This window comes from Ahaetulla prasina, chromosome 1 (assembly GCF_028640845.1).
Source record: "Ahaetulla prasina isolate Xishuangbanna chromosome 1, ASM2864084v1, whole genome shotgun sequence".
NCBI lineage: Eukaryota > Metazoa > Chordata > Lepidosauria > Squamata > Colubridae > Ahaetulla > Ahaetulla prasina.
This window is the reverse complement of record NC_080539.1, coordinates 34,234,195-34,262,123: the sequence shown is the minus strand read 5'-3', so window position 1 is coordinate 34,262,123 and position 27,929 is coordinate 34,234,195. Positions and strand designations below refer to the sequence as shown.

The window sequence follows — 27,929 nt, the reverse complement described above, 5'->3', positions numbered from 1 at the left end:
ATTTATCAGCTCAGAGTCACTTAGGTGAGATGGGTGGTAGAAAAGTGACAAAGGAATAAATAATGCATCTAGTGGAGAACTACCACTTTTCCCAAAGAAAAAATAATAGAATGAAAAAGCATACAATTTAAGGTCAGTAGTGGACAAAGCATGATGTTTTTCACCAGAAATCGTTTGAATCTTAGAGGCTGCTCATCAGGTAGAATGAGGGGAGTCCTGCCAGCAGGCTATTCACTCCATGGGATGATTCAGGGTGCAGAATTCACAGAGAACAGAGGAGGCTAATGGTGCAGTAACCAAAGTGCTCATTTTACCTTCTGCTGTCCAAATGCTTGCTGGCATTTGTGCACATAGGCACTTAAGTAGATAGCCAGACAGGCAGGATGAATAAATACACTGGTAGGAGCACTTAGGAGCACTTCAAAGTATAGTGCTAGCCTCCAACAACTAGCTGTCTTTATTCACCCAAATACTTTTGAGCATAAAGTAGACTTTAACCATTCCTTGGAAATAGGGAATGCTACCAATAGTTTATTAAGGAACAAATACTACGGTCCTTGCCTGGTTAGAAGAAAGGAGATTTCAGTTTGACCATAGGAAAATCGAAAAAGGACTCAAGTTATAGGGTAAGAAAACAAGGGACTTAGTTGGGACAAACAAGGAGAATGCACAGTAACTGGGCCTAAACAAAAGAAAAGTATGGAAGGGAAGGAAATTATTTATGACAGTGTAAGAGAAAGATAGGATTGGAGTTAGGGTTCACAGTCATAACCAGCCTGCTGAAATTCTGTGGTATAAATCCTGCATATGCTTATTATCTATGTTGTATGGGGTTACATATTTTTCGGTTTCAGCTGACTAGGAATTGTAGACTGGATCAGATTAGAGAAGAATGAAGGGGGCTAGCAAAAGATTGGCCTAGACTGCAATATTTAATCAGAAACAGGAGGTAAAGTTCAGTGGGTGCTCAACATTTGCTCATCAAACGAGTGAGATCTCAAGTGGTTTACTTGAGATTCTGTCTTAAGCCCTATGTTCTTCAATGTTTGTATTAATTACTTGAATAAATAAGTAGAGAAAATTTGCTGATGACCCAAAACTGGGATAGCAATATGGGATCATTCTGTGGGCATATCACACTTCAAAAGATCCAGGCACTAAATGGATTAAAGGACAATTATCTGATCTGTCCATCTGTGCAGGCAAATGAAGTCCAGCAAAATTAAACACCAAGAAACTTATCAGGAGGTGAGTATCCCTTCTCAGGCAGTTTTTCCCCCCTTTCTCAGGCAGTTTCCATTTTGCCTTTAACTTTTGGGATTTGTGTTTTCAACTCTGAGGCTGATAGAAACCAGAGTGAGGGCAGAAAATTACAAATGAAGTAAGGATCCAGATATATTTGAAATAAAATTTTGGAATTTATTATGGAGAGTCCTTCCCCTGAGAAAATATTTTTGTTTTGAATTTTAAAAAATGTAAAAAGATTATTTTAAAAATTGGACATTTTGGGGAACTAAAGATTACAATTAAAGGAATACAACACCTAAACTCAATTTAATGAAATGAAATATTCTACATTGGACATAATGGATATTTTTGAAAAAAAATTACTCAGAATATTAATAGTGTCAACAGAGATATCTGACTCTATGTAGAGACGGTGTCTAAAAGATGTTATGGAAGAGGAACAGGTTTTACCTGTCAAGTTCAGGTCTGAGTTGAAAGTGGATTTACAAATGACAGGTTAAAAGAATGACATGGAAAACTATGTTACACTGGACATACAAAAACTGGCTGATTTTGTAATAATTAAAGGAATATATAAACAATAAATCAAGAGAATGACTTGGATAATTTTTCCATATTCAATTTACAAAAAAGGATTGTTAAAATTTTGAAAACTGTTTTGAGAAGGGACCAAGAAAAATGGGGGAAAATCAAGTTCTGCAATATTTTAATGGACGAAATGTTAACCCTGAATCTGACCTGGCCGAAGCCATCTTGGAGCTTCAGTGTTGCTACACTGGAGCAAGGGATGGGGGGAGGGTTTAGAGATAGCTGGGGTTGTGTAGTCAAAATAAAATACTTTTCCCTGGAAACGAAGGACATTCTCACACCTGGCCGGAGGAAGGAGGGTGATGTCATCAGACCTGCGGACATTGCCATGATTCTAAAGATTGTTAGGAGTAAAAGAAAAGAATATAAAGATGATTTAATTGATCAAGATTAACATAGATATATTGCTATTTCTGGTAATCGTTAATGGACTTTCACTGATGCCAGGACTGAAATGCAGACAGGTTCCAAGTGCCCAAAACATGGTCACAAGACCAGTAGGATGGCCACTGCAACTTTGAAATAGTGTTGTAAGTACCTTCTGGGGGTCCATCAGAATTTTGAATGATTGCTAAGTGAATTATCATAAACTGAGGACTACCTGTGGTAAAAATTCAAATAACTAATTAATATTAGTTGAAAACTATCATGAATCTGCTGTTAGACCCCTTGCAATTTGCATACCGAGCAAATAGATCAATAGATGATGCTGTTAATATGGCTCTGCACTACATCTTACAACATTGAATCTCCAAAGACCTATGCAAGGGTCCTCTTTGTAGACTTTAGTTCAGCATTCAATACCATCATTCCAGACAGTCTTCTAACTAAGCTAAACCAGCTACAAGTACCTGAACAGACTTGTAAGTGGATCACAAGCTTCCTAACAAACAGGAAGCAGCAGGTAAAGCTAAGCGGGATCACTTCAGATAGCTGTACAATTAGCACACACCCCCCCCCAAGGCTGTGTGCTCTCCCCAATTCTCTTCTCTCTGTATACCAATGACTGCATCTCCAACGATCCATCTGTTAAACTACTGAAGTTCGCAGATGATACAACAGTGATTGGTCTCATTCGAGACAATGACGAATCCACATATAGACGTGAGGTCGAGTGACTAGCCTTGCGGTGCGACCGTAACAATCTGGAACTGAACACACTCAAAACTGTAGAAATAGTGGTAGACTTTAGAAGAAACCCTTCCATACTTCCACCTCTCACAATACTTGACAACACAGTATCAACAGTAGAAACCTTCAAATTTCTAGGTTCTATTATATCGCAAGATCTAAAATGGACAGTTAACATCAAAAACATCATCAAAAAAGGACAACAAAGACTGTTCTTTCTGCGCCAACTCAGAAAGCTCAAACTGCCCAAGGAGCTACTGATCCAGTTCTACAGAGGAATTATTGAGTCTGTCATTTGCACCTCTATAACTGTCTGGTTTGGTTCTGCAACCCTACAAGAAAGACACAGACTTCAGAGGATAATTAGAACTGCAGAAAAAATAATTGCTACCAATTTGCCTTTCATTGAGGACCTGTATACTGCACAAATCAAGAAGAGGGCCGTGAAAATATTTACAGATCCCTCACATCCTGGACATAAACTGTTTCAACTCCTACCATCAAAACAACACTATAGAGCATTGCACACCTGTATGACTGTAACTTTTTGTTGCTATCATTAAGGGTTAAATTGCAACCTATGACCATCATTTGTGCTGTAAATGTTGCACCTTTGATAAAGTTTTTTTTTCTTTTTCTTTTATGTACACTGAGAGCATATGCACCAAAACAAATTCCTTGTGTGTCCAATCACACTTGGCCAATAAATTCTATTCTATTCTATTCTATTCTATTCTATTCTATTCTATTCTATTCTATATAGAGACTAAATAAGGCTGGTTACTTGCTGATAAAAGCGAACCATATCATTAAACAGCAAACAGAACAATATAACACCTTATTTTTTTTATTTTATATCATACACAGTGGAATCAGTTACAGTATTTAGGATAGAAAGCTTCTTAATTGACTAGCACTGTACTGACTATTCAGCACCATTCCCCTTCAAGAAAATGAAACCATGTTTTCAAAACTGAATTACCTCAAAGAGGAAGAAAAACACCAGTAAAAAAGTTGGGAAGTTATTTTTTAGCATAAAAAATATGAATGCATCAGAAAATAAATCAGGATTTACTGAAATAACTATAGTGTAAATACAGTGAAAGATCATTCATTTTTTTTCCTTCCAAAAATGGCCAGCAGACCTTGAATACAAATGTCTATGATGAAACAATAGTTTTCAAAAAGCATACAGCATGCCTATCTTGCTCCCTATAATTATGCAAGAACATAAACAAAAGCACACTAGGAACAGAATAGTAACACATAACTGCATCTCATCAGGGAGGTAACATAATTGCTCTAGGTCAGTTCAAGGGGAAAAGCATAGGGGAAGAAGCCACTACAGTGCCTTTGTTTTGCAAAGCTCAGAATACTTAAATGTGATTTTCCCCTGCAACCTTGGTAATAAACGCACGAGACAAAGATGATTAACAGAAATATATTATTAGAAGGGCATTCAGATTCACAATGCAGAAACAGGTCCAAAGTGGCACATGATTTTTCTTTTAATGGGCAGTGACAACAGAGAAATAGGGATTTGTTTAATTCTCTTTTAACTAAAGAAAATATGGTAACAACTTATTATCTCTCAGTAAAGAAAAAACACATCAAATGGAAAAACGGTCTCAAATTTTCAGTACTTAACTTGAGGAATTTGGGCTAAAAGCTATAAAGATATTTTAACTCTTAATTCCATATTTAGAATTGAAGGGAAATTGCTTTCCAAAGAAGAAAAGTTGAAGGCCTGCTTTAAAGAACTTGACATAGTAGTATGAGTATGCTACTTATCTTTTTCTAATCTTAATCCATTATCATTTACATTCTAAATAATTTGGATTTTATATTATATAAATGATCCCTTTCTTCCATACTCCTCTGCTCACACACTGGGACCTGTTTCAGTGGCATTTTTATCTTTTATCACACAGCTTTTTTAGATTATCTTGCAAGCCATGGCCTGTTTATTACAGGTAGTTGTTTACTGATCACAACTGGAACCAGCAGCTGTGCATTAAATGAAGCAGTCACTGTGGGAAATAATATTATTTAATATATATATTATTAAATATATAATAATACTATATATATAATAAATAATATTGACCAACAGAGTGGTCAGCGCCTGGAATGTTATACCTAACTCCGTTGTTACATCCTCAAATCCCCACAGCTTCAACCTTAAACTGTCTACCGTGGACCTCACCTCATTCCTAAGAGGTCCATAAAGGGGGCCTGCATAAGCGCACCAGCATGCTTACCGTCCCTGTCCTACTGTCCCCATTTATTTGTACTCATTTCCTATGTTCATGTCCATGTTTATACTTATACCTGTTATTTTGTACTTGTTTGACAAACAAACAAACAAACAAACAAACAAACAAATAAATAAATAAATAAATATGCCAACAATAGAGCTTTCCTTTTCCTCATTCCCCCATCCTTTTCAATGCTTACTTACCAAGACAGTGGAATAATTATCAAGAAAGGAAGTAATGTTTATATCATCATTTATTGGAAAAGAAAATGTGTGTGAAAAACAGGCGAGAAAAAAAGGTGTTTTTTTTCTTTTTTTCTCCCTTGTAGAGGGGAGAGATTGAAGAACACAAATGGAAAGAGGGGAGAAACAATAAATGATTTCTGTAGGCAATCTCTCCTATGCCTGACTTGTTTCCTCCCATCCCCTTACAAAGCACAGAAAGGAATTACAAGAGAGTAAGCAGGCACACAATGGGAAATGCATCGGATTGTTTCAGTAGCATGCTTGCAGCCGGCAGCTCCCAGCTCCAAACACACTTCTATATTACTAATATTAAAGAATTAAAATTCAGTAGTTTTAGTTAATGATTTGGATGGAGTTAGCAAATTAAAGCTTTAATTATATTAAATGTTAATAAAGGTCAAGTTATCCAGTGAGATCCAGGACTTTAAACAAAAGAGAAATTAATTCCATTTTAAGATATATGAAGCAGACATGCAGTATGTAGCTAAGCAAAATCATGTACCTTCATGTCTGAAAAAAACAATCCTGGAGGATGTGAAAACAACATGTATGGTTCACATGAGTGACAGATTTGATTATTTTGGATCCAGATTTGGGAGTAACCCATAGTTACAAACATTACAGTTGACATATAAAACTCCTAAGATCTTGTGGCCAAGATATCTTGGCAATAGTCTCTTGTGTGAAGCTAAATTATTTCCAATCAGCTGGGGAGACCCTCTTAATTGTATATTTCATATATGACAGTTGAAGACCTGGACATTCAAATAGAGGTTAAAATGCTTCTGTTCAGAAATTCTGCTGCTTCCTTGACACAAAAGATCCACTAAAACTGATCCCAGTATCTTCTTAGAAAGCCATATACACTTCTTTAAATAATTATTTTGCAATACAGGTGTGTTGAATTTCAATTCTGAGCATGAATAAATGAACTAGAAATCAAAAGAAATATGAACATTTACTTTCTTTTGAACAAAAGATTTAATTAGAGCAATAATTAAAGCAGTAACACCCCAAATTAAGTTCAGTGGAAATGAACTTCAGTTAATATTAAGCCAGCTTTAACTGACAATCATATGTGGGGGGAAGAGGAAACAGTTGGAGTTCCTAAACTCATGCTGAAAATCAAGCAACTAAAATTATAAAATTATATTTGCAATTATTGGGGGGAATCATTATCAAACTGCTGATTAGCACTCAGTTTGTAATCAGCTACTAATGTGTTTCCTCAAAAATAAGACCCAATCAGAAAATAAGCCCTAGCACAGTTTTTAAGGAAGTTATAAGCCCTGCCCCCAAATAAGCCCTAGTTAAGATCGTCAGCCAGACGGATGCATTTAGTAATATATTTTCCCCAAACTAAAACCTAACTACATAATAAGCCCTAAAGTGTCTTTTGGAAGAAAAATTAATATAAGACCCAGTCTTATTGTCGGGGGAAAACAGCATTTCCAATACAAATATAACCAGCAGCAAGGTAGATAGTCAGTTACAATGGTGGTGACTGCACCATTGGAAGACCTGAAAGACCAGGTTAAGGATAGGAAATAATATACACTAGGAATCCAAAATAACTTGAAAGTACATAATCTATCCAGATTTCTCTCACAACAAATACTATTAACCCAAATACCCTCCACTTGCATATTTAGATCCTGTTTCCTAAATGAAAAACTTTTAACATTTTCTCTACTAAATTTGTTATTTTTGGCTTTTTTTCCTAATAGATTCAAAAATAACTAATTCCCATTTTTTTAAAATGTTAACAACTATTTTTCTAATTTTTAATTTCATTTTGATCTTCTAAGAATTAGCTATTCCATAACCCTTTGGCCTATCTACCAAAAACATTGAGATACTATTTTGCAAGATGCTTTGTTTGCATTATATTTTTTCTTCTATTTGCTGTAATCTTAATGCAATCTTAAATATGAACACTGGTTACCAAGAAACTACATGGAAGTAATTATTAAATTTCTTTCTCTAGGAAAAAAAACTAATTGCTATGTATCATTGCTGTACACCATGTTAAACCATTGGTTTCTTAAAATAAGCTAAAATAGCTGACATACAAATCATGCTATGCCACAAACCATGTTTTAAGAACAATAGCTGTTAACACAAAAATGATTTTCATTTTTTTACCATGATAAATGAGTTCAGTCACTCACACCTTCCACTTATATGTACAGTGACCATATTTCCTTGAAAAAATAAAGGATAAACCTGAAAAAGAGCAAAACTGAAAGAAGTTCATAAGGATTAAAAAATATTCATGTTTATACATTATAAAGAGCAAAATAAAGAAAAACTTTACCAAAAAAACCCATATTCTAATAAAATATCTAAAATCTAAATAGTATATGTAAGTTTATTTTAAAAATATAATTCAGTTTCCATATTTTTCACACGAATGTGGTGGTGAAGGTGATAGTTTGGAAGGAGAAAGTTAAATGACCAAAAAAAGGACAAAAATGAATATTTGAACAATAAATAAATTTAAAGGACAGATTTCTGAAATAAAGGACTGTACTTTATAATAAAGGACATATAGTCACTGCACTTATGTCACATATTCCCAATTAAAAATAGTATATCACCAATTCCTACTCTGATTGTTTAAATGTATGATTGTTTAAATGACTATATATTCCCTAAAATGGATACATATGAAGAAAAGTAATAGAAGGATGGGTTCAGTTCTTCTGCAGTATAGATAGTTCTCAATTTATGACCACAATCTCAGTTGTTAAACAAAGATCCCATTAAGTGAGGTGCCCACATGACTGCTTTGTTCTATGACTGCAATCCGAGAATTCCTGGTTGTGGTCATTAAGTGATCTGGGTTGTTAAGAAGATGGAGCAAAAGCATTGCCTGTGGGGAGGCAATCTCAGTTCTATGTGGAGCCAAGATTCCCTCCCAGCATGTAGCTCTTTCGTCCTCTTTCAGCTCTGAGAGTCCCTCTTGGAGGGCAACCTTTCACTCTTCTTTTAGCTCCAAGATTTTCTCCCAGCAGGCAGCTCTTTTGACCATGCCTCAGAGAGGAAAGGGAATTCTCTTGGTAGTTGACAGCAGTTTGCAACCTTCCCTGCTGCTTCTCCATTGACTGTCTGGGGAGGCCTACAGAGAAGACTGCAAATGGTGACCACATGATTACAGGAAAAGAGGAAACCAGTTATAAGTGCAAACATTTTGCCAAGAGCCTGGATTATGATCATCTGACCTCAGGTGGAGATGTAAGATTGTGCGACAGCAGAAGTGCCAAGGTCTTTCCGAGGCCGTTGTAATTCCAGAACATCATTAAACAGTCATAAATCAAAGATTACTTATATGACAGTAAATCTCTTTAAATGAGTTATCTGATTCTCCATAAGACAACAGGAACAGGGCTATAGCTAAAGGAAAAAGTTATCAAGAATTTTATAAAATTTAAGACTGCAAACTGGCACTAACAATCACAACACAATTTCTTTATTATTGGCAATAAAACTAGCAATGCTCCTCAGGAAAACATACGATGGAATGTTAGATCTAACAGAATAGCATGGAAATCTACCAAATTTAAAGTTAAAAAATTCCTGAATATACAGAGAAATCACTGAGGAAGTCTCTAAAGCACAGATGTCAAACTCACAGCACCACGTTGCTGTCACGTGACATATCGCGATGTTTTTTTCCCTTCACGGAGCTGGAGTGTGCATGGCTTGCGTTGTGACGCATCTGGCCTGCAGGCCACCAGTTTGACACCCCTGCTCTAAAGGCATAAAAGAACACTTAACAACAATGAAAACAAGATTTCCTCCTTCTTGGACAGATCATACAGGTAGCCTTTGACTTACGACCACAATTGAGCTCAAAATTTCTATTGTTATGTGAGACATTTTTAAAGTGAATTTTGTCCCATTTTACTACCTTTCTTGCCACCGTTAAGTGAATCACTGCAGTTGTTACATTAGTATTATAGTTGTGAAGTGAATCTGACTTCTCCATTGACTTTGCTTGTCAGAAGGTCACAAAAGGTGATTGATTACATGAATACCTCAACCATCATAAATACGAGTCTGTTGCCAAAAGTCTGAATTTTGATCACATGACCATGGGGATGCTGCAATAATCGTAAGTGTGAAAAATTGTCATAAGTCACTTTTTCAGTGCCACTGTAACTTTGAACAGTCACTAAATGAACTGTTGCAAATCAAGGACCACATGTGTCCCAGTCTTTTAGAAAGTCACAGCAAACCTTAAAAAGACTTATATTGGTACCAGAAAAGCTGACTTCCACAAGCTTTGATGGAAAAGAAACAAATACCTGCCAAGATGAAAAATAAATAATAAATACTGTGAAGAAAATCATATTTTATATCCTGATCATGCTATTGAACAATAGATTAAAAAGAAGAAAAAGATAAACTACAAAAGATAAATTACACAAGTTCTATATAGAAGAAAAGAAAAATGGAGTCATAAAATGTTCTTTCTTGTTATAACTTTTCTAAATGATTAACTAGTATAAGATAATTCAAATTCTAAATAAGCCATAGAATCAAATATATGTTGCTAGTAATAGAAATATAGAGATATACAGCATTTTTGAGTGATTTTGACTCCATAAATCATATTTTAACACCAATGCGTGTGAGGTTAAACCAGGGGTGAAATGTAAAATTTGTTACTACTGGTTCTGTGAGCGTGATTTGGTGTGTGTGCATGGGGGTGGGGGGTAATGTGACTGGGTGGGCATGGCCAACCTTCTTTTTTTTTTAAGCATTTTTTCTACAACCTTTTCGGCCAAAGTGGTTGTAAAAAAATGCTTTTCAAAGCCTCTGATGATCAGGCACCTCAGCTGGGATCGCCAGAGAAGCCTTTTAAAAGCATTTTTTTCTACAACCTCTTCAGCCAAAGAGCAGGCAATCCCAAACCAGGAGCATTTCACCCCGACTAGGAGCATGTCCACCCTATCTGATCTGGGTTAAAAAAATCTTATTTTAAGATTAAAACTGTAAATTTGAAAGTATATTAGTACATTTCCTTATCTATAGCACCTCTGTTTTGTTTGGCGTGTCAAAGAATTCCACAGTCTGTAATGAGGAGGTGAAGGGAAGACTGTGACTGCCAACTGTATATTGAGAATATCTCGGCCCAAATCTCGAAATTTCTTTTCTAAAAATACTGACATGATATGAGATTGTGTCATAGCCACCAGCATCACCTTTTGTGGCCAATCCTTATCAACTTCTGTGGTGGAAGCAAAATCAAAGAAAAACTGTTACCAAAGCTTTGCCATAATTAACTTCTGCTATTTGAATAACTGATAATTGAACTTGGACTCCTCATCATACCAAGTTGAAATTGAAGCCTTCAATTTCAACTTGGTACGATGAGGAGTCCAAGTTCAATTATCAGTTATCTCTCCTGGCCTTCCACAAAGTTATCTCTCCTGGCCTTCCACAAAGAAGTCAAACTTGGCTCTGTGGCCTTGTATGGAGGGCACAGAGGACCATGCAACTGTTGACTGACTTCATGATTTCCCCACCACCACCATTTTTATCTTTTTGAAATTTTATTAAAAAAATTAAACCTTAATTTTAATATTTTAATGTGAATTTCATACATTGTTTATCTACACCACCCAGAGCCCCTCTCTGAGGAAGATGGGCAGGTTAGAAATATGATAGATAGATAGATAGATAGATAGATAGATAGATAGATAGATAGATAGATAGATAGATAGATAGATGATAGATAGATAGATAGATAAATAGATAGATAGATAAAATGTCCATTTTAAAAAGCATTTATTTTTAAAATAAGTGATGTTTAAATTAATCTTATAAATCCTCTTAATCTTTAGGAAAGAATAATTTTTTTTAAATTGATCACTCTGAATAACTCCCAAGTCATGTATATAGTTTTACATCTTCACTAAAGCCATATAATGTCTTCCAGCTCATTAAAAACCATATAGAGCTGTGATGTCATTAAATAAAACCATTATAAAATGTAATTTTAATTTAATTTCCCTTGTGGAATGTATATAATAGGAGGAAGGTTTTAAAAGGTGTGAAAACGCACCCGGAGAAAAAAGCCTCCTGATAAAATTTAATTAACTCTTTCATATTTCAACTAGATTTCAAGATCAGATTATTTTTTCGTCATGTTTTCCTTCCTCCTTTATTATGCAGCCAAAGAAACCTGGGATACATTCTTGCCAAAAGGAGGCAGTCCTCAGACTTCACAAAACAATTCTATTCATTTATTCAGCTATAACTCTATGTTCAGTGTTCTTATCTGTGCATAATTGTATATAGAATTTAGGTCTAAACCATTAATTATAATTACTTTCTGCTAAAATATCAGCAATTGAATGCCTATTTGCTCCACAATGGAGACAACAATATCAGAGAATTGCCGAAGTTGTCTGTGTTATCCATGAGACTTAATCTTGTGATCATGCAAAAGTTTACTGTACATTCTTCTTCTTGTGCCATATCCGTCATCGGACATTGGCGATCATGTTGGCAATCCTATTTTTGTCAACAGTCGCATGAAAAAGTGCTACTAAGTTTTGTCTAAACCAGTTCCTTAAGTTTTGAAGCCATTATGTTCTTCTTCTGCCTGGACATTGTTTGCCTTCAATCTTTGCCTAGAGGATTAAGTGAAGGATGTCATATTTTTCTGGGTGTTGCATCACATGTCCAAAATATTCTAACTTTTGCTTTTTCATGGCTTTGATGATTTCCCTTTGCTTTCCCAGGCAGCTTTTCACCTCCTTGTTTGTGATTTTGTTAACCCAACTTATATGTAACAGCTGTCTGTCAGAGACCAACTCTCTACTCTGTAGAGCAGGATAGAAAAGTTGTAACATGTGACAAGCCTGATTTTCAGTTTTAGGCTTATGTCGTGACTGCAGAAGACCTTTTTCATTTTGAAAAATGCTGTTCAAGCTTTCTCTATCCTTGTCTTTACTTCACTGATAATGTCCCAGCTTTCATGTAAATTAAAACCGAGGTATATGGTCCTTTCAACTTTTTCTAGTGATATTCCTTCCGAATTTATCAGTGGCAAATTAATGGGTTATTTACTGACAACCATGATCTTGGTTTTTGCGTTGTTAAACTTCAAGCCATATTTTTCAGTTATTTCTGAGACTCTGTTGATGAGGAGCTAAAGGTCTTCATGCTTACTGGCAAGCAGAACTGTATCATCAGCATATCTTAAATTGTTGATCTGAACATCATTTGAGGCCGACATCAATGTTTTCCAGTGCTTCATTGAAAACTGACATACTGTACATACTCTGTTACAAATTAACTGACTGAAATTATTCCATTGCAAACAACATCAATGAGGGCTACATGTGGTTTTCACTTAACCATCCTAATTAGGAGTAGAATTTTTATTGCTAAGCGAGCCATGTTAGACTATGATGACTGTACTACTTAGCCACTGAAGTTCTGGTAGATCTGGTTATGATTGTTATGCCAGGATTGCATATCATTGGGAGAGGACCTCATACTTCATGTTCATCTCTGCCTCAATTTTCCTCACCTGGCAGAGATTGTGGGATACAGCCAAATGGGAGGAATTGAAGTGCATTCTGGGATCATAAATGTAGGCACACTACCAAATGCCCAAAATTTGACCAGGGGCTTGCAGCAACGTCCGTAACTTTGAAATCCAGTCATAAATATGATTCATTCAGTGCCTTTGTAACTTCAAATGACTGCTGAACAAATCTTCTTAAGTAAGGTATTCATGAATTGAAAATTCAAAAGGCTTCACAAACTTAAGTACCATTGTACTTAGAAATTTTCACCAGTTGGATGCCTATTGTATTCCCACAACACCCTTGTCAATTTTCTTAAGCTAGGTAACAGTCAAGGACCTAAGTTTAGATGATGCAACATATCAGAGAATTTACAATTAATTCTAATCTGAAGCCATAATTATAAAACCAAATACAGACTCTACAGTCCATTACACTCTCCACTACTAATAGGCATACGATTATGAATTATCAGAGGTCATATTTTGTTCCTTTGTTGTCCTCCAAAACTCTCAGTACTTCCACAATAAATCTTGACAGAACTTTCATTAATTCTCTGCACCTGAATGCAGGAAATTAAAGGTCATAGTGCATGCTCCTTAATTAAACCCAATTACTTCGTATTTTTCCTTCCAAATATACATCCTCCTCTTGTGGAAACATTTTTAAAAAGAATATAAATTCTCAATCCCTATTTTCTAAGTCCACATTCAATGGGAGGTTCAGCACAGAAATTTCAGATAATTTCCCCTGTAGCAACTACAAAATGGTATTTTATAATCTTCAAAACACTGTGAACCTGCTTTTGAATTTCATGATCATGATCATTAATAGAGCTAAATATGTCCCTGAAATGCCTTTGGTAAAAGACTCTAGATTGCATTAATTAATCATTTAATTTTCTTTTGATTTCTCTTCTCCCATGGGCAATTCCTACACTTCAAAGGCATCTACATTATACAAGTTATGACTACAATTCATAGGGAACACCACAAAATGTGATACAGAAACACAGAAAGGCAGATGGAATCTATTAGGATTGTGTAATTATAACAATTCTGCTATTTTGAGTTATGATTTTAAAATGAACTCTAATTTATAGCCAATCTTAGTGCAACATATCATATAAATTTCAAACAGTCAATTAAGGACATCTAAAGTAATTAATCTTTAGAACTTAGTCCATTAGTTAATTAATCAATTAGGAGTTTCCAAAGTACTCAGAATACCAAGTGTAAAAATAGCTGAATACATAGGACTAATTTGTAATTTGTTTGTTTTTAAAGGAAAAAAAAGAAGCATTAAATAACTCAGATGCATCAATCTACTATTAAATTAACAAAGAATGTTTTAGATGTTTATCTAAATGGTTTCACTCCATAGAAGAATAATAGCTGCAGGCCATAAAGATTCAGTTTGGTCTAGTACAGGGGTCAACAACCTTGAACACTCAAAGAGCCACAAAGGTCCTAACCGGAAGCTCCCCTGTTCAATTCTGGAGCAGACCAGTAGTCCGGTTCCCCCACCATAGAGTCTCCTCCTAGCGTGGAGTCATTTTCCCTCTACTTGCCCTAACCAAAAGCCCTATCAATTGTGGAGCCAACCAGTGACAGGGAGCCACAGCAGAGGGATGAAAGAGCCACATGCGGCTCCAGAGCCGCGGGTTGCTGACCCCTGGTCTAGCACTTAAAGACACCAGGCTAGAAAACAGGAGAAAATGAGTTCAAGTCCTGCCTTAGCCGTAAAAGACAGCTGGGTAACTTTAGGTCAATCATTCTCTCTCAGCCCAATTTCATCTCATGGGGTTGTTGTTGTGAAGGAGGAGGAGGCAGGCATTTTGGATGTGTTTGCCATCTTGTGTTATTTGTAAAACTTAAAGGTGGGATACATATTAAATACATAAAAATAAACCCCATCTTTTATATAATTAAATCTACCCATTTGTGGGTTTTTTGGAACTCTTTTCTGATCTGGATAGATGGCTACTGCCAGGGGTGGGAGTCAGCCAGTTTGGACCGGTTCCAGCGAACTGGATGTTAATTTTAATTGTTTGCCAAACCAGTAGTTGCAAGGACTGGCTGACCCCCCCACCCCACCCCATCCCTCCCAGGAGTCTCCATGCAGCCTGTTTTGGACACCAGGTAAGTGCAGGACCCATGAGTAGGCTGCTAAAATTTTTCCCCACCCCTGGCTACTGCAGAGAGGTCTTGCAGCAATTGGCTATCTTGTTTGGATTTGGAAGCTAAGCAAATCTTTTTAATAGTTGGATAGCAGATGATCAGGGAATACCAGGCTGTAGGCTAGACTTATGATCTGATCTACTAGGCTGTAGACTAGATTTGTGATCTGATTTATGATCTGGTCAGTCCTTGGCTATGTTTTTGCTGTTATAAGTGAGATCTTCCTCCTCCTTGTACCAATAATATAGTCAAATTGATTTCTATATATCCCATCTGGTGATGTACAGGTCTATAAAGATTATTTCAGTTGCTTTAAGATTGTATTAGCAATGAAGTAATAATTGGCCCACCCTCCGCTCCCACTGGGTGGGCCTTCTCAGGGTGCCGTCGACCAAACAATGTCAGTTGGCGGCCCCCAGGGGGAGAGCCTTCTCTGTGGTGGCACCGCCCTTTGGAATCAGCTGCCTCCGGGGTTGCGCCAACTCCCTGACCTCCGGACCTTCAAACGTGAACTTAAGACCTTATTATTTCATTGTGCGGGACTGGCCTAAGCATAAATTAAATCGAAATTTTAACTGGGTTTTATGTCGGTCTATGACCGTTTTAGTTTGATTTGGCCCATTAAATATTTGGTTTTAATTCTGTTTTTAAATTTGCTGTTTGTATTCTGTGTTTTTAATATGGCTGTAAACCGCCCTGAGTCCTTCGGGAGAAGGGCGGTATAGAAATTAAATTATAAATAAAATAAATAAATTGGATTGGCAGAAAGTTATTCTTTTGCTTCATTTGTTTCCCAAATAACATAGTTCAAGCATAGTGTTTTCCTTCTTGCTGTTTCCAACTTAGACATCCCAATCGCCACACACAAGCAGCACAGTTCTTCAGCCAATTCCAAACTGGACTTGATTACTGAAGTTCTCTTCATCAATAGTTTGCAGATACTTGGCTAAACATATGAAAGAGTTGTCTGCATAGTCTAAATAGGATTTAATCATTAATTGCATTGTACCCAAATATCATTTTTGCTATAACTTTCCTGGCTATGAAAGCAATACTGTTCCTTCTTCATTTTTCATATCCTGAGCAGTACAATAATCCTGTTTACAAACATTTATTTAACAATGATATGGAAATATGACAGGATTGAAAAGGGTGCTTCATTAAATACTTCTAGCCATTTAAAGTATTACACTACTTCTCTCCCGGTCATGTGACTGCAATCTCAGACAAGATGGGCAACCTCTTCACACTTATGACCAATTGCCAATTGCCCTGTGACCATGTAATCAACACTGCAATCTTCTCTGCCAGCTTCCCTAGAAAGTCAATGGCAGGGAAGGTTGCAAGGAGGGAAGGTGAGATTCCCTCACATCTCTGGGGGCTGGCTGAAAGAGCTGCCTGCAAAGGAAAGCTGTACTGCTTCAGTGAAGAGCAGAAACAGAGCTGAAATACTTCTGTTCCTACACTTTGCCAAAGGAATTGCCTTTTGTGAATATGAGCTGAACTCTTCTGGTGGGGTACAGGAATGGAACAGAAATCTTCAGCATTTCAACTCCATTTCTATACCGCACTGAAAAGTTCTGTTCCAGAGAGCTGAAAACCTTCAGCAGGCAACTCTTTCAGAAAGCTGAAATCTAAGAAAAAAGAAAGGCAACATGGTAAGAGCACAGGCAAGTAATGGAAACCCTTTGGTCAGGAGCTGAAAATCCTGCTTGGATTTCAGCAAGGAAGACTTTCAGTTTCTGAACAGAGAAACAGCATAGTAAGGAGTGTAAAATGCAGGAATTGCAATAATTGAGAGAAACAGTCACATGGGCATCTTGCCTAATGACTGTTTCGCTCAATCGCCAAAATTCTGTTCCCAATTGTGGTTGCAAGAACTACCTGTTGACTAAAAATGTCCAATTCCATTCCAATTTGGTGGTATCACTGTATAGTTTATTTGTTTCATCTTTATTGTGTTGAACTTTCACGTGTTTCATGTTCCCTGCCTTTGAAGGTTTTCTGCATGGCAACAGTGGCAACCAGGGGTCCTTAAGACTTCAATCAAGCCAAAAGATTCTCAGCTGAGGGGCCTCTCATCTGGTACTAACATCATCATTTACTTTTTCTTGTCTATTGTATATGGTTTTCTGGTTAAATACAGGAAAAAATTACCATTGTGACAGTGCCCCATTGTCACTAAGTGATCATCTAGCTCTAGCATTGCTATTGCCTGATAGGTGTTTGTTTCATTTGGGCAACTGGGATGACCTTTGTGTCTTGGGTGACTCTAGTAGGAGCATATATTTTTGCCATGCATTCCCAACATTCTTCATTTATGGGATGACTATTCATAAATAGGCAAAGCCTTTAAATGATTTTTCTAATAAGAGGAAGACTAAACTGAGTTATATTTATAGTGTAAAACTCTTAACTATTTATATAAAATAAATCCCATTTTGAGGCATGAAAAAAATCCAAAAATACTCTAATCCAATAACAGCATTTTTCAGGGAGACTGCATTCAATTTTGTGGGTCACATCTTATAAGAAACATGTAATAATGTTTAAAATGTTTAATAAAATTGTCATTTCTTTATTTTACCAACTCATTAATCCAATAAAAATATATTTTAAGATAATATGCAAAATTCCTTATATTATTTCACTGGTAATTCAAGACAAGGGAGAAAGTATATAGCTATTGCAATTAGCAGCCATTCATAACCCCAATGAAGAGTGAATTCCTCATAAAATGTTCAGATACATCTATCAACCAAATTAGTTATCAAGGTAATGTTTCAATGGACAGATGGGATGATAAATCTAGTCTGTAACTTGAGACTTCCGCTTGGCGCCACCTTTCTCGCTGGGTGCTAATTTATGGCACTCCGCACTGGATATGGTAAAAGCCGGTGTAAACAGCTACGAACAGCTGTTCCCGACTCAATTTTCCCTCTCTGGTTGAGAGAGCAGGGGAAAGAGCAGGGGGGAGAGTGGTAGATTCCCCTAGGGGCTTTGTTTTTGTTATGCAAAGTCCCGAAAGGTCGAGTCCAATTGAATTCCTCCTATCTCCAGTATCCAGCGCGTCTCCTGCAAAAGCAGGAAAAGAGGAAGGTGTCCAAGTTCTGCTAACAATTGATTTCTTTTTGTGGATTCCTATAAGCAGACGGAAGAAGCATGAGTGAACAATTACTGGTTTGCAAGTATTGTTGATTTTCTGACTTCCTCCTTTTCTTAAAGAGAGAAAAAAAAATTTTTTTCCTTTTTTTAAAATGGCGTTTCAGACTAACTGCAAATAGACCGATAGCCTTGCTGCGAAATCGAAACTGAATGGAGACTTCATCTTATTGTGTTGGATTGTGGATTGTTGGATTATATTACGCTGTTTAAGTATTTCATAAGGGGATTTTCAGCAAGAACTTTGTCATGAAGGTTCTTTCAGAAGAATAGATTCGTGACTTTATACAGGATTACACAGAAAGAATGTATTTAATTATTCAAAAATACGAACTGATAAAAATGGGGACTTTTTGGATCAAGGCTTGGAGGAAATTAACCAGTGTGATCAGGACTTAAATGCAATGGAAGAGATACAAACAAAAGTGGATAAATATGAAGATTTGATCGTGAATAAACAAGTTGATGTAAAGAAGTTTCCTTTAAATAGTTTGGATGAAATGTCAGAATTTGTGTTACAGGAGGCTGTCTCCCGAACTGAAAAAACTTACAGGCTTAATGCTTTTCAAGAATTCTCTCTTTGGACTGATGGAATATATGGTAGTAATTTGTGGATTTTTGGACATAAGGAATTATTAGGCAATATTGTGACTGACTTTTCAAAAGGAGTAATGAAGGAAAGACAGAGATTAATGCATCAAAAAAAATGGCAAGAGACAAAAGTATTATCCTTGAAACGAGGTTGTTTTGAATTATTAACAGACAAAAATATTACTGTCCCTGAAAGACAATATGTGAGGAAGATCTGGAAGAAATGGGTTGATTATATGTTTTATATCTATCATAAAAGACTAGGTATTTGGATTTATACTGGATTTTGACGAGGAAGGACTAAATTTGAATAGCTACTGTAATTCTCGATATTGAAACTTTATAATGTGTTGTATTGTATTTTGAATAGAATATTTTTGAAAGAGTTTATGTAAGAAAGACTTGGGGGGAAAACTATATGGTTATAGAAGCTATAAGGGAGATATTCTTTGAATTGGATTGGATTTTTATGCTTTAGTTGGTTTTAAATACTTTAGGATTAATCTCTTCTATTGATTTATATATTTTGTTACTGTTAATTGTTATTTTTTTTTTCTCCTGAAGGATTTAGTTATGTTAGGAGGAAGTCAGAGCTAGAGAGGGAAAATTGGTATAATAGTTTTGGGGGAAAATTTTCTTAGCATATGTTTGTTTTATTTTTAACTATACCTTGTGCTTCATCCGGGAAGTCAGGGGGGAGGGGGGAGGGATTAGCGAATGGAGGGGGGTTGGGGGGAAAGGGGAGGGAAAAAAAATTTTTTTGTAAAACGTTTTGAATTAAAAAAAAATCTAGTCTGTAACTTTTCTTGAACAAGTTTCTGAAAAGAAAAAAAATAAATGTATGATAAGTAAAAATAATAAATTATTATTTACAAAGACCAGTGGGGTTTTATTGTTTCTATAAAAGCACATTTTTATCAAACTTTTGTTATCAAAATAGGGATTATGTGCCATCAAATTATCATTAATTCTTATTTATTTATTTATTTTTATTTATTTATTTATTCGTACTTTTATACCGCCCTATCTCCCTAGGGACTCAGGGCGGTGTACAGCCATATAAAAAACACATAAATATACAAAGTAAAACATTCATCTAAAAAACTTATTATAAAGGCCAAATATTTAAAATAAACATATAAATAATAAAACCCAATTTAAAACCAAATCTAAAATTTAGACATTTAAAAATTTAAAACCCTAGTCCAGTCCTGCGCAGATGAATAGATGTGTCTTAAGCTCGCGGCGGAAGGTCCGAAGGTCAGGAAGTTGACGAAGTCCTGGGGGAAGCTCGTTCCAGAGGGTGGGAGCCCCCACAGAAAAGGCCCTTCCCCTGGGCGTCGCCAGTCGGCACTGCCTGGCCGACGGCACCCTGAGGAGTCCCTCCCTGTGAGAGCGCACGGGTCGGTGGGAGGCATTCGGTGGCAGCAGACGGTCCCGTAAGTAACCCGGCCCTATGCCATGGAGCGCTTTGAAGATCATTACCAAAACCTTGAAGCGCACCCGGAAAACCACAGGTAGCCAGTGCAGTCTGCGCAGGAGGGGTGTTACATGGGAGCCACGAGGGGCTCCCTCTATCACCCGCGCAGCTGCATTCTGAACTACCTGGAGTCTCCGGGTGCTCCTCAAGGGGAGCCCCATGTAGAGAGCATTGCAGTAGTCCAGACGAGATGTCTTAATGACCACATAGATTTTCTCTATGATATGTCTCTAAGCTGGTTCTTCAGGTCTTCCAACAGTGCGCTTATCACAACTGTAATAGTCCATCCAACTTGCTGATGGGACTATAATGTTTTCATAATGTGTCTAATGTAGGATAATTTGAGCCTGGCCATTTGTGCCTTGAAGAACTCTGAGTTGAGTTTGTTTGTATACCAGCACCATGTATTTTTTTTGTAATTGAAAGATAAAAGTAAAATTAAAAAATGCAGGTTCATGGCTGTAAATTCCATTATTTTAACTATACTTTATGGAACAAGTGTTACCTCATATTTTCTGAAGTGTCCAACATTCAGCTCTTTTTAATCAGTCCCAATTCTGATATTTTAACATCACCTGCCTAATTTTATGCACCTCTATTATATACTCTTATGTGCTAGTTTCCTAACGTAAACTGTAAATATTGATGATGTTGGTTTTCCTTCTTTGAACTTGATTTCCAAGTTTTAATTAATCTCTGATTTCATTCTATTAAATGAGTCTTACACAAATCTTAATCATTGTTTTTTCCAAGCATTATAGAGAATAAGTATTAGGAAAAAATAATTTCCTTGTAAAGTATATGGGAGTTTAAAAATAATTTTCAGCCAATATCCTGTTGCTATTTTTGCCTTGTATAATGGTTTTCCACTTACTCTAAGCCAAAATTGGGGCATTCCTACTGAAGAAAGCAACACTTGTTAATCATAAAAATGTTTTACAGGTAAATTATTTTAAAAATGAGAATAGAGTAGAATAGAACAGAAAATATTCAGATATATGTTTGCTTTCATTCTCAAGTATTTAAGCTTGCAAATAAATCTTGAATAATGTGTATGACTCACTTTGTTGTTAAATGTTCATGACAAATGAATCAAACAGCTTTGCACCTGGAACCAATTTTGATTAAAATTTTAGTTCCTGATCCTAGTCCAACACTGCTGGACCACACTGGCTCTGTAGTATCACTATCATGCAGAGTTCAAGTTTATTTATAAGTGGTCTACATATTTAGAATAAGATATACTCAGAAATATTGAATTTAAGAAGATTGATTCTGATATTGGAGACCAGCGCATTCTACTGTAAAATCCATTATAAGCACTTAATTTAGAGTATATCAAAGCTGACGGTTAAGATTAAGAAGTTATCACTTCTATAGCAATTTGAAGCATAATTCTTTTCACTCTTGTTCCAAGCCACTTCCACAAAATACCTACTTTCCAATCATTTTGAGGGAAGATTGATCTACTTTCTCATATCTTCTTTTGTTTCCACAGTTATTCCTTCATATTTTTTTTTACTTTTTTCTTTCCATCACAATCTTTTTCACAAGATGTGTACTTGACAATGTCTGTCACACATTCCAATCCTCTTATCCTCCTTATCTTCTCAATCTTTCATAACAAATAATAAACTTAGTCTTTCATAATAAACGCCATTTCTCTGCTATGCATATAAATGAATATTCTCATGCTTAAAATACATTTTCAAAACATGCCCTTTTCTAAACAAATATTTAGCAAACAATCAATTGAATTTATTCTTGGGTCTCCAAATGGCCTAGTTAATTTTTCTATATTCTCTTTGACTTATTTAAATTGCTTGTATGCTGCCCATTTCCTCTGTTTGTAGGAAGCCAATATCCATTTATGTATGTTACTTCATGAAATAACTTTTAATTCCAGATTTGTATTGGAAATGTTTTACTATTTTCCCCCAAAACTCATCCTTTGTTCTCTTATTAACACTATAGGAGTATAACTATATTAATGCTCTAGGACCATCATTTTTTTTCCATTTCATTGGAAAAAAGTTGCCCAGAGTAGCCCCACAACTCTTCTGTTTGCTCAACTATTGTTATAGTGAATCGACTGCATGAAATATTACTTCCCTAAAAAAATAGGGTTTGTTTGGTGATAGTTTTTAATAAGATTTTACCTTGATTCATTACAGCTTTTGAGATAATTTCTACAAACATGTTTTTCCATATTATTAATTCTTTAGTATAGTACATTATATCACAATTGGTGCTGTTATACAATGTTATACATTGTATTATTGTTTTTTATCTGTAGCTATTAACTTTAATTTTTATAATAAAATAGTTAACATGACAGAAAGTTATCATATATATAAATTAAGTCTAGAAATAATTGTCATCCTGAATTAAATAAAACAAAAGCATCCAAGACTATTGTACTGTTCAGGATATGTTCTAAGACCCAGTTTGATCAAGCAGTTAAGGCAACAGGCTAGGAACTAGGAGACTGTGAGTCCTAGTCCTACCTTAGGCACAAAGCTAACTGGGTGATGTTGGCTAGTCACTCTACCTTAGCTCTAGGAAGCAAGCAATAGCAAACCATTCCGAAATGTGCCAAGAAAATTGCAGAGATTAGTTCAGGCAGTCGGCAGGACTGACTCAAAGACACCAAAAACAAAAAATGTCCTGGGATATAGACAAAACTTAGTTATAATGAAACCCTTTTCACAAATGATCTATAATGTTTATATCTGGCAATGCTAAACTAAACTAAATATAGAGGGGAAGTAGATTAAAAATTACATTTAAATTTAATTAAAAATGAAAAATAAAATACTTCTTTAAATAATAGAATATCGTTCAAGTATTATAAATATCTTTTTCTATATTAAAAATTAAAACTCAAATACAGGTTTTGCATGGGGTCTGAGGACTACATCAAAGGCATTTGAGGTCACATACTAGGCTCAGGCTGCAAACTGTGCATTCCTAATTTTGTAAATTTTGTAATTTATATAGGTTATAAAGGTTATATATTCCAAAAATTAAGGAGAAAATGACTAATAATTGTATCCAGATAGTACATTAACAAAGCTAGCAATGATACTTTCTATTAGAATAAATTATTCCTCTTTTATGTTTTGAAAATAGTTTTTAAATATACATGTTTATTGAGAGTTAAGTCCCATTCAGTACAGCTTGCTTCCTGACAAACTTAGATAGATTATTAGAGCTTAAATATTCAAAAACTTTGGGGGGCGTGGCCATGACCGTGGTGGGATAAGGACCTTTCCTTCACTTCACAGGGCTTATTAATGAAGATTTATGAGAATTTATGCCGTTTGGAATGCACTGTTATGGACGAAAGTTAATAAATCATGAACTGAAAGTGTTAACAGCCCAGCAGATTGAATTTAAAACTGGTAGGTCATTTGAAACGGCTTGAATTAAGGAGTTTCTACAGCGTGGATTGACCGAGCCGGCAGACAGGATAAGTTGGAATAAATTACTGTGTTCTGTTTTTTCAAAATTAACTATCTTGTTCTGTGTTAAAAAATTTTTATTTTACTGCTGAGGCTAAGTGAAGGACTGAATTTGATAATGAGAAGATTTTTTTGAGCCTTCGGAAGTTCAGCCAAGAAGAATTTATCTGCTTTGCTGTCGTGGAGGAAAAATGGCGCTGATTAATGTTAGCTGTGAAGTTTTGTGTTTCTTTGTGGAGTAATAAATCATGAACTGAAAGTGTTAACAGCCCAGCAGATTGAATTTAAAACTGGTAGGTCATCTGAAACGGCTTGAATTAAGGAGTTTCTACAGCGTGGGTTGACGAAGCCGGCAGACAAGATAAGTAAGTTGGAATAAATTGCTGTGTTTTGTTTTCCAAAATTAACTATCCTGTTCTGTGTTAAAAATTTTTCTATTGCTGAGGCTAAGTGAAGGACTGAATTTGATAATGAGAAGATTTTTTTTTTGAGCCTTCGGAAGTTCAGCCAAGAAGAATTTAATTGAAGAGAAGAGAAACTGATTTTTATTGGATTGTTTGGTAGTAAGAGGATTTTACTGAGCTAATTTTTCTTTATTTTTTTCTCTGGAGAGCAAATTAATAGCTTGTTTATATTACACAAAAAAAAAAAAAGGATTTTGCTTCGTTTAAGTTGGTTTGTTTTCCTTTCTGCTTTGCTGCCGTGGAGGAAAAATGGCGCTGTTTAATGTTAGCTGTGAAGTTTTGTGTTTCTTTGTGGAGAATCCTTGAACTTGAGAGATAACAGTGCAAATAAGCCGCTTCGCTTCAATTAAAAGACAGTCGTCCTTTGATCTTCACTAAGACCCTCTGTAAAATTGGTTTGGAATCCTAGTTTGGGAAATTTTTTGGTTTTTTTCAAAATGACTCAACAACTTTCAGAAACGCAGCAACTTGCTGCAGCTTTAAATAAAATTGGGGAAAAAATAGCAGGACTATCAGAGCGTATAGATAATTTGACATTGAAACTGACATCTGAAATGCAGAATTTAAAGCAAGAGATGAATGAAAACTTTGCAAAACAAAAGAGGAAATGATAATGATTAAAGATGAAATGGAGCAGATGCATGTGCATGAAGTAAAAGTAGATCGGCAAATTGGTAAAATATTTTATAAAATGAGCAGCAAGATAAGAGAATCTGTCTTTTGGAAGAAGAGATGAGGAAATATAATTTAGTTATCAGAGGAATCTCAGAAGAAAAGGAGGATAAATTGAAACAGCGGGTTTTGAAATGGATTAATGATTTGGATACGCAACTTACGTTCACAATAGCAGACCTGGCAAGTGTTTTTAGAATTGGATATAGAAGGCAAAATGGTTCTAACAGAAATGTGCTTGTCAGGTTCGCAAATCTTGGTGATAAGTTGGAAGTTATGGCCAAGGTGAGAGAGTTGGGAGATGCTTTGAAGTTCGAAGGGAAGACTATTCAAGTCTTCCCGGATATATCAAGAGAAGAAAGGGCATGGAGATTTTTTTTAAAACCAATCACAAAAGTTTTGAGGGATAATGGAATTAAATACAATTGGAGGCCACCACAACAATTGAAATTTTTTTATAAAGGAAGGATGCGTACAATCACCCCAGATATAGATGCATTATTATATTTACGGGAGCTTGGACTGATTGAGATGGAGGATTTAATGGAGATAAAAGATCAAATGCTTCAGATGGGTGGAACATACGGAAACATCAATCCCAGAAGAAGAAAAAGGGGCTATTGGAGGCAAGACTCAAAGGGTTAAAGAGGAAAGAAATATCACCTGTGTTGGTTGAACAGAAGAAGAGTCGTGAGGATACAGTAAGAGAAGAAGCAGATAAGAGTCTTGGAAAATCTGAAGCTGAATGCGGTCATCGTTATCTTTTTTTGAGTGATGAATTTAAATAGACAGCCCGAAGAAGTGGCCGGGCATTGGCACGTCCCTCTCCCCATTCTCTTTATAGAGGCGAAATCGATGAGGATGTGGGGAAGAAGATTGTTTGTACTTTATTGTTTGTTTGTTTTTGCTTTTTTCTGTTTTCTTATTGTTGTTTATATGTTAAATATGGTAGTTTAATGTCGGTGGTGGGCACAGAAAGGAAGATGCGGGGATAGGATTAAAAAATTTATATTTTAAATGGGAGTTATAAAAATAATGTCATGGAATGTGAAGGGTACAGCGAACCAGATTAAAAGAAGAAGATTGGAGCTTAAGATTAAAAGGGATTTGCCAGACATTTTATTTTTACAAGAAACCCATCAGAAATCTGAAGATTCAAATAGAATGTATATAAAAGGTATGCAAATATATGAAAAAGCATTTGGATCTTCAAAAGCTAGAGGAGTTGCAACACTGATATCAGATAGGGTGTACTTTGAAAAACATAAGGTAATTTTGGATGAAGATGGAAGATATGTAATAATTGTTGGAAATCTTAATGAGGAAAAAGTGACACTTGTTAATTTATATTTACCGAATGAAAACAAAGAGAATTTCTTGAAAAATAACAAAAATTTTGGAGAATGAAAGTGTAGGGAAAGTAATTGTGGCTGGGGATTTTAATTTAATCAGAGATAAAATAGATAGTACTAATCCCACCCGCTGTGGAGGAGCAAATAAAATGGGGATTTTAAATATGTGGATGCTTCGAAATGGCGTGGTTGATGTGTGGAGAGAGGTTAAAGGAATTGAGAGAGTATACACTTTTTTTTCTAAGATATATAATACATATTCTAGAATTGATTATATTTTTCTTTCTAAAGATTTGTTGAATAATGTGGATAAGGTAGATGTGGGAATTTTTAAAGATTCTGATCATGCAGAAGTTATGGTGGACTTAGATTTTAATTTTGAGAAAAAAAGAAGCTATTGGAGATATGACGAGAAATTGTATAAAAATGAAAAGGATAAAAAATGGATACTTAAAAAACTGGAGGAAAGTTGGAGATTAAATGATAACGGGGAGGTTAAATTTGAAATTGTTTGGGATGCGATGAAAGCGGTGTTTAGAGGGGAGAGTATTAAATTATCAAGTAGGAAATATAAAAATTATAAAATTAAAATGGAAAGAGATAAAAATCAGATTAAAGAATTGGAAAATCAATTTTTGCTTACTAAAGAAAAAAAATTCTTCAGGAGCTTAATATGTTAAGAAATAAAATGATAGAAGAAGATACAGAGTTAGTAAAAAGAAATTTGAGATTTTAAAATAGGAATTTTTTTGAATTTAGTAATAGAAATTCTAAATTATTGGCAAAGATGGCGAAAGATAAAAGAGAGAAGAGAGAAATTGGAGTTTTGATAGATGATAGAGGTATAAGATGTTATAAAAAATTAGAGAAATGTGAAGTGGTTAGAAATTTTTTTCAGAAACTATATTCAAAGAAACCAATTAATCGGGGAAAATTGCAAAGCTATTTAGAAAAGTATGTGGTGAAAATTGATCAAACATATAAGGAATTGATGGAAGAAGATATAACACAAGATGAGATTAATGGAATAATACAAAAATTAAAATTAGGGAAAGCTCCAGGTGAGGATGGATTACCTATTGAGTTTTATAAAGAATTTAAAGAATTAATAATACCAAGATTGCAAAAATTATTTAATGGAATATTACATGGTGGGGAAGTACCTTCGTCATGGAATAGAACGGTGATATCCCTAATTCCTAAACCAGATAAAGATTTAGAAAGGATTGAGTCCTATCGGCCCATTTCTTTAATTAATCAGGATGCAAAGATATTTACTGCTATTATAAGTAATAGATTAAATAGATTTATAGATAGATATATAAGTTATAATCAAGTAGGCTTTGTGAAGGGTAGATACATGAGTGATATTGTTAGAAGAGTATTAAATATTATAGATGTAGCTGAATATAATGGTGATAAAATTGGTATAGTATCATTGGATATTTTTAAAGCTTTTGATTCTGTACAATGGGAAACAATTAAAGTAATTGTGGAGGCTTTAGGCTTTGGTAATAAGTTTATACATGTTATTTCAAAATTATACC

General features: G+C 35.3%; 1 protein-coding gene and 1 long non-coding RNA gene across 2 annotated transcripts in view; one reads left to right on the top strand and one right to left on the bottom strand.

The window, feature by feature from the left end:
• Positions 1–27,929, bottom strand: part of MSRA (methionine sulfoxide reductase A) — a 229,097-nt gene that overhangs the window by 177,613 nt on the left and 23,555 nt on the right. The gene's annotated exons all lie outside the window — the stretch shown is intronic.
• LOC131189031 (uncharacterized) overlaps positions 9,402–27,929 on the top strand; it is a 33,265-nt gene continuing 14,737 nt past the window's right edge. The window contains exons 1-2 of the long non-coding RNA XR_009152883.1: positions 9,402–9,587; positions 17,197–17,282. This is a non-coding gene — a long non-coding RNA (uncharacterized LOC131189031). The remainder of the gene's footprint in view (positions 9,588–17,196; positions 17,283–27,929) is intronic.